The sequence below is a fragment of the Leucopleurus acutus genome, assembly GCF_964270905.1.
Source record: "Leucopleurus acutus genome assembly, chromosome: 1".
In the NCBI taxonomy this organism is placed as follows: domain Eukaryota; kingdom Metazoa; phylum Chordata; class Mammalia; order Artiodactyla; family Delphinidae; genus Leucopleurus; species Leucopleurus acutus.
In genome coordinates, this window is record NC_139142.1 from 72,682,919 (window position 1) to 72,696,937 (window position 14,019).

Below are 14,019 nucleotides of genomic sequence, written 5' to 3' on the forward strand. Positions count from 1 at the left end.
GGCTCCGGACGCGCAGGCTCAGCGGCCATGGTTCACGGGCCCAGCTGCTCCGCAGCATGTGGGATCTTCCCAGACCGGGGCATGAACCTGTGTCCCCTGCATCGGCAGGCGGACTCTCAACCACTGCGCCACCAGGGAAGCCCTCTTGATACATTTTTTACTTAATTTTTGTATATGGTACAAAGTATGAGCTGAAGTTCCTTTTCTTTTGCATGTGGATATTCAATTGTTCGAGTATCATTAGTTGAAAAAAACGATCCTTTATCCACTGCATTGCCCTTGCACTTTTGTTGAAAAAAAATCAGTTTTCCGGTGAAGTCCCTGGCGGTCTAGAGGTTGGGACTCCGTGCTTCTACGGCAGGGGGCCTGGGTTCGATTCCTGGCTGGGGAGCTAAGATCCTGCAAGCCACATGGCACAGCCAAAGGAAAGTGAAATAAGAAAAGGAAAGAAAACTAGGAAAAAAAATTTTAAAAAAAGAAAATCCGTTTTCCATATGCAGGCGGTCCCCAACTTAGCTTATGATGGTTCAGCTTACGGTGTTTTGACTTTACGATGGTGCAAAAGCAATGCGCATTCAGTAGTAGCCATACTTTGAATTTTGATCTTCCCTGGGCTAGCAACATGCTGTATGATCCTCCCTCATGATGCTGGGCAGCGACGGCGAGCCAAGCTCCACTCAGCCATGCAGTAACGAGAGTAAACAAACAACAAACTGAAAACCATTCTGTACCCATACAGTCGTTCTGTTTTTCACTTTCAGTGTAGTACTCAATAAATCACATGAGATATTACACACTTTATTATTAAGCACTTTATTATAAAATAGGCTTTGTGTTAGATGATTTTGCCTAATTGCAGGTTAATGTAAGTGTCCTGATAACGTTTAAGGTAGGCTAGGCTAAGCTATGTTGTTCAATGTGTTGGGTATATTAAGTACATTTTCGACTTAAGATATTTTCCATTTACAGTGGGTTTGTTGAGACATAACCCCATTGTAGATCAAGGAAGATCTGTATACTGGACTCTCTATTCTGTTCCATTGATCTATGTGTCTGTCTTGATGCCAGTACTATAATATCTTGATTAGTTTGGTTTTATGACAAGTCATGTAATCAGGTAGTTTGAGTCCTCCAACTTTGTTCCTTTTTTCCCCTCAGAGTTATTTTTGCTCTTTTAGATCACTTGCATTTCCATGTGAATTTCTGTAATCAATTGGTCATAGTCTACCTAAAAACCTTGCAAGAATTTTGATTGCAGTAGCATTAAATCTATAGATTATATTGGGAAGAATTGACATCCTTTTTTTTTTTTTGGCTTTTTTTTTTAGTGTAAGTATAGTTGATTTACAATATTGTATTACTGTAGTTTCATGTGTGTACAACATAGTAATGCAATATTTTATAGATTACACTCCATTTAAAGTTATTACAAAATAATGGCTATGTTTCCCTTTGCTATATATATATACATACAATATATATATATATATACACAATATATCCTTGTTGCTTTCCTACTTTATAGTAGTAGTTTGTATCTCTTAATCCCATACCCCATTTTGCCCCTACCCCCTTCCTCTTCCCCGCTAGGATCCACTAGGTTGTTTTCTATATCTGTGAGTCTGTTTCTGTTTTGTTATATATATTCATTTGTTTTATTTTTTAGATTTCACATATAAGTCATAACATACAGTATTTGTCTTTCTCTGCCTGACTTATCTCACTAAGGATAATACTCTTTAGGTCCATCCACGTTGTTGCAAAGGGCAGAATTTCATTCTTCTTTTGGAATGGCTGAGTAATATTGGAATGGCTGAGTAATGACAGAATATTAAAGAAGAATATATCTTTTTTATCCATTCATCTGTTGATGGACACTTGGGTTGCTTGCATATCTTGGCAATTGTAAATAATGCTTCTGTGAACATTGCGGTGCATGTATCTTTTCAAATTAGTGTTTTCATTTTTTTCAGATATTCCAGGAGTGAAATTGCTGGATCATATGCTAACTATTTTTAGTTTTTTGAGGAACCTCCATACTGTTCTCCATAGTGGCTGCACCAGTTTACGTTCCTACCAACAGTGCAAGAGGGTTCCCTTTTCTCCACACCCTCTCCAGCATTTGTTATTTGTAGACTTTTTGATGATGGCCATTCTGGTGTGAGGTGATATCCCATTGTGGTGTTGATTTGCATTTCTCTAATAATTAGCGATGCGGAGCATCCTTTCATGTGCCTCTTGGCCATCTATATGTCTTCTTTAGAAAAGATGTCTATTCAGGTCCTCTGCCTGTTTTTTAATCCAGTTGTTTGTTTCTCTGATATTGCATTGTATGACCTCTTTATATATTTTGGATATTAACCCCTTATCAGTCAAATATTTTCTCCCATTCAGTAGGGTGTCTTTTTGTTTTGTCGATGATTTCCTTTGCTGTGCAAAAGCTTTTAAGTTTAATTAGGTCCCGCTTGTTTATTTTTGCTTTTATTTCTTTTGTCTTAGGAGACAGATCAAAAAAAATATTGCTATGATTTACGTCAGAGTGTTCTGCCTATGTTCTCTTCTAGGACTTTTATGGTTTCAGGTCTTATATTTAGGTCTTTAATCCATTTGGAGTTTATTTTTGCATATAGTGTGAGGAAATGTTTTAATCTAATTCTTTATATGTAGCTGTCCAGTTTTCGCAACACCACTTATTGAAGAGACTGTCTTTTCTCCCTTGTATATTCTTGTCTCCTGACATCTTAATAAAATTGAGTCTTTTTTTTTTTTCTTTTTTTTCTTTTTTTTGCGGTACACGGGCCTCTCACTGTTGTGGCCTCTCCCATTGCGGAGCACAGGCTCTGTACGCACAGGCTCAGAGGCCATGGCTCACGGGTTCAGCCGCTCCGCGGCATGTGGGATCTTCCTGGACCGGGGGACGAACCCGTGTCCCCTGCATCAGCAGGCGGACTCTCAACCACTGCGCCACCAGGGAAGCCCTAAAATTGAGTCTTTTAACCCATGACCACAGTATGTCTCTCCATTTGAATCTGTAGATGAATTTAGGGATTTTGCCATACTTAACAACATTAAGTTTTCTAATCCTTGAATACAAGATGTTTTTATGTTAAGTCTTCTTTAATTTCTTTCAGTAATGTCTTGTGATTTTGACTATACAAGCCTTGTACTCTTTTGGTTAAATATATTCCTAAGTATTTTATTCTTTTAGCTGTTGCTGTTTTCTTTGTTAGCTTATTAGCTATTGTGTTAGTCAGGATTCTCCAAAGAAACAGAACCGATAGGATGTGTATATATTAATATTATATATAGTATTTATAGTGTGCGTGTTTATATTTATATATGGAATTTACTCACGCGATTGTGGAGGCTGTGAAGTCCAAAATCTGCAGGGTGGGCTGGCAGGCTGGAGACCCAGGCAAGAACTAATGTCGTAGTTCAACTCTGAAAACCACTATTCCTTCTTGCCCTGCAGAAGTCAGTCTGCTGTTCTATTCTGCCCTTCAGCTGATTGAATGAGGCCAGCCCACATTATGGAGTGCAATCAGAGTCCACTAATTTAAATGTCATTCCCAAGACACCCTCACAGAAACATCAAAAAGAATGTTTGACCAAATACTGGGGTGCCATGGCCTAACCACAGCCAAACTGACACATAAAACTTAACCATCTCTGATTAGTTTGACTCTCCGTTTTGTTATTTCAGTAATTGCTTTAGAGTTTATGGCATACACCTTTAACTTAACATGCTTTACCTGCGAGTGATAGTATACTAGTTCATATATAGTATAAGAACCTCCCAGTATTTCACATCCCCTTTTTCCCGTCCTGAGTTTTATGCTATTTATGCTCTGGGAACTAAGATTCCGCAAGCCTTGTGGCGCTGCCTAAAAAACCCAACAAAACCCCAAAATCTAGTCCCTTCCAATTTTGATCTTCTTACCCCTGTCAATAATTTTACTTTAACTATAAAAATACGTAGATTTTTATTTTGAAAGGGTATTCTACTTTTCAAGTCAATGACAGGCTCAGGTACATCACAGGTAGTCTTGGACTGTTAAACCTTTACCTTGAAATCAGGAAGCTTAATCCCCCGAAGGCTTGAGTTCCCATCTCAAGATGGGTGCTCCTTGGGCTTCCCTGGTGGCGTAGTGGTTGAGAATCTACCTGCTAATGCAGGGGACACGGGTTCGAGCCCTGGTCTGGGAAGATCCCACATGCCGCGGGGCAACTGGGCCCGTGAGCCACAGCTACTGAGCCTGCGCATCTGGAGCCTGTGCTCCGCAACGGGAGAGGCAGCGATAGTGAGAGGCCCGCGTACCGCGATGAAGAGTGGCCCCCGCTCACCGCAACTAGAGAAAGCCCTCGCACAGAAACGAAGACCCAACACAGCCAGAAATAAAAATAAATTAAAAGAAGGCTCAACATTAAAAAAAAAAAAAAAAAAAAAGATGGGTGCTCCCCTCTCCAGACCAGTACCACGATGCCCTCCCTATTATAAACTGATACCCGGTGCCAGTGCAAGTACACACACATAAATGAATGAGTGAATCAACAAAGGAGGAAGAACACCAGGAACCATGAATAAGCCAACAACTTATATCAGGCTCAACTGGTCTGTTTCAGGATCAAGCCATGGTTGTAAGGCTTGATCTATTTTCTTACTAGAAAAGAGGGGTATCCTGGGAACTAAGGAGAGCAGAGAAAATGGTAAAAACCAGGAAATTATAGAACTATTAGGAGACTAGAAGGAGAAGAAGTTGTGGATTAAAGCCTTTTAAACAATCTTTTTTTCCTGCAAGCCTTATTCTAGCAGCATCTCTCTTAAAATTCTGTTTGTCTCAGCCTCCCTGAAAACATGATTTCATGAGATTCAGCAACCCAAGGTTTCCCACTGTGCTTGAGTTTTTAACTTCCTTAAACTTTTCCCTATATACCTGCGGAAAAAATCAATTTGCATGCATTCTGGGTAAAGGGTAAACATACAATGACTTAAAAAACCTGGTTAATGTTAGTTATTGAAACTTCATATTTTATATGGAAAGCGTATATGTCTGGTTTATGTAGTGTAACTGTGAAACAAACAAACAAACAAACAGGCCCACGCCAGGGAAGTAAATGCCTTGATTTGTGAGAACAGTGATGGTTTCTGAAAGAGATTAAATCCAATACCAAATCCCGTAATATACAATGAAGAAAACAGAAGGGGTTAACTGCAGTCATAAAGCCTCATTCTGTTCTTACTTCCTCAATTCTGGAAACAGATATAAACATCATTTTTGATCTATTCTTAGGAGAGATTTACAAACAGAGCATCTAAAGACAAAGGCATCAAAGCAGCAGCTACCTGACTGAAGAATGAATTACATTACTCTACAAGCAGCTCAGAGGCTGGGAATAAAACTTGAAAAAGCAACTCCTTGAACGTGACACTTTCCTTTCACATTATCTATTATATACCGAAAAGTACAGGCCAAGCAGCAGTTCTCTTCAGGGAAGTGCCATACTTGGTAGAAATTCAATACCTATTTTACCAGTGGGAGCTGCTAAAAAGCATTCTTAGAGCTCAAACGCCCCTTACAGTGAGAAAAGATGGAATCATTTTTGCAGCCTCTACTTCCCCATCTCTCGGCAGCTGTGAAGAGGGGCCCTTACTCCTCACTGTGAGGGAACAGCCTGGTTCCCAACTCCCTGACATGACCCCACCGCTGAGCAGCATCTTTTAATAGGAATATTTATTCTAAAAGAACCATGGGAGGATGTTACGTGGATATGCTATTATTGTCACACATTTTACTTTTCCATATGTTATAAAATCATACACCATTGTCATCTGTAAGCAAGACTAAAGCATTGTTCAGTCTAGGGCTAATTATCCCTCACTCATAGGGCAAGACCCCTCTGTGTATCCTCAGTGCCCCCTGAATCTTGAGGTTTTCCAGTCAGGCTGGTGGGGATAGGCACTATGCCCAGCCCTTTTGGAGCCTGGAGTACTGTTTCCTCTGTTCATTTTGAGTGGTTCTTTCTCTGGCCTCAGGTAGTTTCCTCACACACCTGTGGTGAGAAGTACTTAGCTAAATACTTAAGGCCAAATCTCTGCAGGTCTCCAGAGTTCTCTGTGCGTGTAGTTCTCTTTCTTCATGACTCTGTCCTGAGAATTTTAATGACCTTGATCTCCCTGCGCTCTCGGCTCTGTCTCCTCAGTGTAGGGAGTCTGACCGTCTCTGCCTGGGTTCCTCCTCCTTGCACTACAGCCTGCAAAACTCTCAAACCCGGAAACGAGGGCAGTTGTAGGGCTGGCCTCATTCATTTCCTGTGTCTCAGGGATCACACTATCATTCCCTGTTTCATATACTTTGTCCATTTGGGTTGCTTCAGGCAGAAGGGTGGATGTAGCCCTCACTTCTGTTGTGCAGACACAGGGTTAGAATTGCGGGGTCTTAAGAGTATGTGCGTGTTTAGCTTTAGTAGATATCACCTAGAGTTTACCAAAATAAATCCAGCTAATTTTAATTGCAGATAATTTTCACTAATATAATTGACATTCGTTTTACCTAGAACATGTTGCTAGATCTTAGTCCCCCACTTAACATAGTAAAGAGTGAAGGTGACAAGTTCTCAGTGACACCGTTCACTTTCTTTAGAACTTCAGTGATGTACACCCTCACATTAAATATACTATTGTAAGTATTAAGTAAGTGGTGGTGGCAAGGAGGGAAAGAGCGATAGCAGATAAATCTGTCTTTGCTTGACTGTTAGTTGTCATTATATTTGATAGCATATGTTTGCTAAGTCATAGCAGCTTTGATTTTTCCAGAAACCTAGTGATATTATATGTTGCTATTATAGGTACCTGGTCCATTAGCAAATTCTCTGTTGCTCTGTCTTTACAATCTCACTGGGGGGGAGCGGGGGGTACTCTTCTCACATAGAAGGTGTGTACCTGCACTGGCACCGGGTATCAGTTTATAATAGGGAGGGCATCCTGGTACTGGTCTGGAGAGGGGAGCACCCATCTTTTTTTTTTTTTTTTTTTAATGTTGAGCCTTCTTTTAATTTATTTTTATTTCTGGCTGTGTTGGGTCTTCGTTTCTGTGCGAGGGCTTTCTCTAGTTGCAGTGAGCGGGGGCCACTCTTCATCGCGGTACGCGGGCCTCTCACTGCCGTGGCCTCTCTTGTTGCGGAGCACAGGCTCCAGACGCGCAGGCTCAGTAGCTGTGGCTCACGGGCCCAGTTGCCCCGCAGCATGTGGGATCTTCCCAGACCAGGGCTCGAACCCGTGTCCCCTGCATTAGCAGGTAGATTCTCAACCACTATGCCACCAGGGAAGCCCAAGGAGCACCCATCTTGAGATGGGAACTCAAGCCTTCTGGGGAGTAAGCTTCCTGATTTCAAGGTAAAGATTTAACAGTCCAAGACTACCTGTGATGTACCTGAGCCTGTCATTGACTTGAAAAGTAGAATACCCTTTCAAAATAAAAATCTACGTATTTTTATAGTTAAAGTAAAATTATTGACAGGGGTAAGAAGATTAAAATTGGAAGGGACTAGATTTTGGGGTTTTGTTGGGTTTTTTAGGCAGCGCCACAAGGCTTGCGGAATCGTAGTTCCCAGAGCAGGGATTGAACCTGGGCCCCAGCAGTGAAAGCACAAGAGTCCTAACCACTGGACCACCAGGGAATTCTCAAGACTAGATTTTTTTTTTTTTTTTTTTGTGGTACGCGGGCCTCTCACTGTTGTGGCCTCTCCCGTTGCGGAGCACAGGCTCCGGATGCGCAGGCTCAGCGGCCATGGCCCACAGGCCCAGCCACTCCACGGCATGCGGGATCCCCCCGGACCGGGGCACGAACCCGCGTCCCCCGCACCGGCAGGCGGACTCTCAACCACCTCGCCACCAGGGAAGCCCCCCCAAGACTAGATTTTTAACCTGGAGCTCATGTTGGCATGAGACATTGAAGTTGTACATTGCAGAAGTAATGCTGTCTCCTTTTGGTAATTTGGAAACATTAAAACCAGCTAGTACTTCCTGCAGAGTTAGTTTAGGGGGCTTGCTTGCTCTACACATGTGTAGCTGTCAGCTACTTTGGGTATGATGCTGTACTTTCATATTAAAAGAATCCTTCCTGAAGAATGCTTGATGAAAGATGTTTCGTATTCTTCTCCTTCTACTGAAGGACTCCTCCAAACTTATTTAGAAAAAAGAGGTTTCCCATACAAATTTCTTTTGGTATCCTTTTGGAGAAATGTCCTAGACTTTGAATCTCATCCTCCTCCCCCTCCAATTTGGAGATGAGAATGTGATGTAGGTACAGCCCTAGGAACTAGTGATACCAAATAAGGAATCGTTTGTGTGGAAAACTCCTTTCTTGGTGATTATCCCTCCTGTAGACCATAGAAGTCTGCCTTTAAAAAACAAACCTCACAGCCCTGTGCAGGACTCTCCCCTTCCCTCCCCTTTAGAGTTAGTGGAGCAGGGACTGTAGAAGGGCATCCTGTATTCTTCCTCACCGGCTTGGTGGTCATGACTGAAATGCCACCGTTTTTGTTGTTGCAGCTGTTGTTTATTTGGATTAAGTTTTTCTTCCTAAACACATGCAGATTGAAGAATACCCTTTCAAACCCATTTGGGTCCTGTGAGGAATCTGACCAGAGAGCCCCCAGGACCTAAGATGGAAGGAGAGGAATAGGGCCCCAAAGACAAGCTTGGCCATTTCATGAATTGGTCTAGTTCGGGAGCCTGTGGAATCTAAACAACTGTGTCCCTGAATTATGACACACTTTGAGAAATCACGTGAGAAGCAAATGATCAGCCCTGTGGGGAGAGCGCCAGGCTCCATTCCCCACTCCCCGTAGCAGTGATGACGGGTCCCTGTTCTGAAAGTATGTGAGGTAACAGTCTAGATACCTTTGCTTCTAAGCTTTGTAAACATTCAGCCATCTCACTGCATAAAATTGCTGATGCAGCCTCAGACTTGAAATTTATTTCTCCATAGATACTGTGAAATCCACCTGGAATTAGCATACATTAGGGTTTGGGAAGAGCATTAAGAAAAACAGTCCCAAGCAGTCATTTCTCACCTTGTCCTCTTAGCCCGTCTCTGTGCCGCATCAGCACCCAGCACCCATGCTCAATCTTGCTTTTACTTCCTGAATCACATCTCAGAGGATTTCTTTTTTTTTTTTTTTCCTTTATGTCTGTCACCTCCGACACAGCCAGAGAGCAGCCCTGATGAGATTCTGTGTGGACATCACTCTTCTTCCTTGCTCCAAATTGTTTATTTCTCATCAACAGTCTTATTGAAATCAAAACGTCTGGCCGTTAGACTCCAGCAGAGCAGAGGGCTAAGTCACACCACAAAATGCTGACTTTCACTCAACTACGAGATCAGGAGAGGGCTAAGCATGATGACAGACATTTTTAGGTATCTTAGGTATAGGTATGGTAAATTCTACGTTTTAGCTGCCTAGCCTTGACCTCAAATTATATTGTAGATACTACAATTTGTTCTTCACCTTTTTTTTTTTAATAAGAAATGACCACATAAAGTTATGATTCAATTTGACTTTAATGTGTAAAGGAATGTTTGTGTTAGTGAAAATATAATATCTATGAAAAATGAGACGGTAGAGGTTGTGAGTCATCATTTTCTTTAAATGCTGATTATTTGTTTTCTTTAAAACAATGTCTTAGGACTGAGACTAGATGTTTTGTATTTGGGCAAAACTGATTTTCCTGTTTGGGACGATTGAGACATGATACTCTGAATAATGAGATTGTAGAGGAAAGAGTGACTTTAAAAAAAAAGCAGTCTCCCAACCTTTGGACCTTGAAATGGAGGATCAGTCTCCTAATCCCTGGCAGAGTGTGTGTTTTTCTGCCATTTAGCATCACATGCAAGTAACCTGCATTTCTGTCTTTCCTTTCTGATAACAGCCTTTGTCCCCTCTTCCACCAATTCCTAACTTGATACAAGACCAGGTTTGATCGACTAGATGGTACTGTACTATTGGCTGGCTTCTCTGGTTTTGATTAAATAGAATTTTCTCACTGGGCAAAAGCAAGGCTGGTGATCTCCACTCTTTGACTATGGCTAAGTGTCTTATTTCTGTACAGTGTTTCATGGCTGGACCATTTTTTATTTTTATTGTTTGCGGTACGCGGGCCTCTCACTGTTGTGGCCTCTCCTGTTGCGGAGCACAGGCTCCGGACCCGCAGGCTCAGCGGCCATGGCTCACGGGCCCAGCCGCTCCGCGGCATGTGGGATCTTCCCGGACCGGGGCACGAACCCGTGTCCCCTGCATCGGCAGGCGGACTCCCAACCACTGTGCCACCACGAAAGCCCCTGGACCATTTTTTAAAAGAACTCTTTACACCATTAGTTCATGAGAAAGAGATGTTACACCACTAGAGTAATGACGGTAATGATATTCTAGACATAAGAGTTCCTAACACTGCTTCTTAACTACAGCTGAGATGTAGATAAGTCTACATGAAGGCTGAAAGAAGGCATGCAGCCATGAAAACCACATTCTTTTTGTCACAACTGGTAGCAGAAGGACCTGGCTTCGGTTTGCCCCATGCTTCTGTCTTCCTCTGATGCCACCATAGAAAGCAGTGGGTTCCAGGAGTGAGTGAAAAGAAGCATTAGGCTTGGATAACCCCAAAACTTGACTTACCGAAGCATGTCACCTCCAGCTTTGTTCTTCTTTCTCAAGATTTCTTTGGCAAGGAGTTTTTCAAAGATGGTTCAGTCTTATGTATTTCAGTTTGAATAGCCAAGCTGGTCAGAAAGCCGGTTTGGGGAAAATCACAGACGTCCAGGTGAGGGCTGATGTTATAATTCCTGGAATGTGGCTGCTTCATGAAACCTCCCTGACTTTCCCCAACTCTACCTTGGTCCTTAAAGCACCCCCACCTACACACCTCAGATGACTCCTATGTCATTTTTCCTGTGATGCTTTAATACTCTGTTGCATCATCCTTATCTCCTCCCCACCAAAGTTCTTGATTCAGAACCACTTTTTACTCAATATTTGAATTGCCATAAAACTTCCTTCTGTATCTTCCATCTAATAAATATGCCATAAATATTTGTTAAATGACTAAATACATAATTCAGGGGCTCTCAACAGTCAAAGTGCCTCAGAGTCAACTGGAGAGATTTAAAATATGGATGCCAGGGCCACACCCCCAGGGATTCTGATTGACAGTGTTTGGTGTTTTTGTTGTAAAACTCCCAGGTGATTTCGATGTGCGGGTCTGAGTGGAAAACCAGGGTATCAGGCTGATTCTGGGTGGTCTGCAGTATTACCTGGGAATATCATATCCCCTTTGAATGCCTATATATTTACCTTTTCCTCATGAATGATCAAGGCATGACAGAAATGCCCTGATTATCTCGCCTTTAAAGTTATTCAAAATAATGAATATGGAGTCTACCTTATGGGGGTAGTTGGACATACAGCACTATGCTATTACTGATTCAGATCATTTGGTTGTATTTTCCAGCGTGTGCTATCAATTAGCTTTCCTTGGGAAGGAGAAGGTAAATTTCTGTTTTTCACTAGACATCTGGAATTTGACTGACTGACTTATTTTTAACAGCTATGGATCCTAAAAACACCAAAAGAGGAAGGGGTTAAAACATGCCTCCTTCTAGCACAGAACTCAAAGTCTGGCAGTGGTGTGATTGTGCAACTGTTTTGACCTCAGCAGGGGAAAGTCTTTATTGAATTCTATGTAATGTGTATATAATAATATCATTTTAAGGCACCTGCTTCAAAATAGAAACTGGGATGTTGGAGATAATAACAATAAACAAAAATTAAAACCAAACCGGGCTCAGTGCCCAGGAAAACTATCAGATTCCAAGAACTGGGCAAGCAATAACGTAAAAGAGGGAAAAAAGTCAGGAATGGATGAAGTTGTAACTGCCTCTGTTAAAAATGACCACTCTGCAGTGTGATTGCTGTTGAACAATTCCGTGGGGCATTTGTTGGGTGGGTGGAGTTCCTGCCCTTCTCATTTCAGTGACAAACTTCCAGTGGAACTTGCCTTCCTAAAAGTGTCAGTCTCAAACATGCCAATAATTACGGCAATCTTGCTTTATGTTTGAACTTTTATAATGCTATAAACTAGTTGGAAATAAATGGACCAGAAATAAAAATATGAGTTAACTGCAGTCAGAAGGAAAGCCTTCATGTTTCCCAGGATGCCTAAATGTCGTGTGATTTACATAAACAAAGGAGGAAATCCTCTTTGTGTGTTTAGGGGTGTGTGTCTAATACAGGAACCCATGTTTTCCTGTTATTGAAAAGCATTCTTTAATCGTTTAAGCACATTTTAGGACCCACATATATTCCAGGTGTGTTGTTTCCCTTGACATTAAAACAGCAGAGCAGGGCCTGACTATCAGAGAAACCTATTAGAGCTTCCCTTTGTGTCATATAAACACATAAAATAAATGAATTAAATTAAGTGGACAGACAGCCCTGGCAGACTGGTAATATTGTGTGAATTTAGTGAAGGGAATGGTTGTTCCTAATGGGACTTAAGCAGACTTATACATGGAGCTGTAGGCTAGACAGGCCATTTGTGAATGGAAGACTATAACATTTCCTTGATCGTGGGTGTTAAGGGGATGATGACTTTTTAACCGTGAAAGTAAACGTAATTGGTGTGAAATGTTCATAAGCTTCTAGCCAAATATAACTGAATAATGGGCAGTAAACCTAAGCATTATTTGACATTTTTAAAAAATGTTTGCCAAATTCTGGTTAGGAACAAAGGGAGAAGATTGTACTGAGATCCTAAAAACAGCCCAGTCCTGTACCATAGGGTTCTTACTCACCCTAAAGGCAGGGTGCCCACATTTCTTTCCCCTCTTGGTCACTGCTTTCATGACCCCAGACACTGAAGCTGGGATAAAACTCTGGTATGCGTGAAGGAGAGCCTTCTTACCACCAATCATGACTGGAATAGGTGTTTTCTGTCCTTCATCCCGCAAGGATTCTTTTTGCCATCTGTTGAGCATTTGCATGGTTATTTGCAAGTGTGGGCTCTGTGGGCTTATTTGAAACTAAGAAAGAATGTAGCACTGATGCACAGTCTTACTAGGATTGCATTCATTACAAGGAATGCTTTCCACTTTTCCTGGCTCCTTTAAGAGCATCGTTTCTATTTAAACTTACAATTCTTATAGGCAGAGCTCAGGAGGAGCTTTTAGGAAAACCCTTCTAAAATAATTACCTCCCCTCCCTTGAGGCTCTAATCCTGAAGTAAGCAGACAGAGAAATATTCAGAGTGACTCTCTCCTGGTGGCTGCTACTTGACCTCTGTCCAAGAGGTGACAGGGTCCATCCTCAGCATGGAAGGGAGAACTGACTAAGGCCAGGAGGAGGAACTGTCCTGGCCCTACAGTTGTGGTGACCTCAGGAATTCATATGTGGAGAGGGGCAGGGGTTATAATCAGATGCAAACTGGATACAAACTGACTATATTTTAAAGCCAAATAGTTGGGTTTTTTTTTTTTTTTTTGAGTGAAGTATTACTTCTTATCTTCTCACTAAAGCCTGGAATATTTACACTGGACTATAACATTAGAAATATGCATTGCAGCTCCCTAGGGGAACCGGTAACCTGCACTTCCTTTAAAATGCAGCCTTTCCTAACTACCCCTACCTGATGCCTGTCAGCCCCATATGCTGCTTTCCCTGCTAGACATCACTGTGCATTTGTAGCCTCCATTAGAGGAGCTTGGTGTTAATTATTCCTGTCGTGTTCAATGTGAGTGGATGACGGCATAAATGAAGCTGCCCTTACAATTAAAATTATATTGTAACTGCTTGAGGGTGCATGTTACTATTTCTTTGAGTCCATCTCTTACTAAAGGTACACATATTCATTCATTTTCATTTTCCCTCTTTCTCTGCTTCTCTTTCTTTCTCTCTGTACTTATCTCTCCCTCCCCCTCCCTCCCTCCCCCCCCTTCCTCCCCTCTGTATTCATACACATACACATGT

The 14,019-nt window shown here is 41.8% G+C and overlaps 1 protein-coding gene across 5 annotated transcripts in view; it reads left to right on the forward strand.

The window, feature by feature from the left end:
* The window catches only part of STXBP6 (syntaxin binding protein 6), a 275,659-nt gene that overhangs the window by 193,971 nt on the left and 67,669 nt on the right, over window positions 1-14,019 (forward strand). The window lies entirely within an intron of this gene.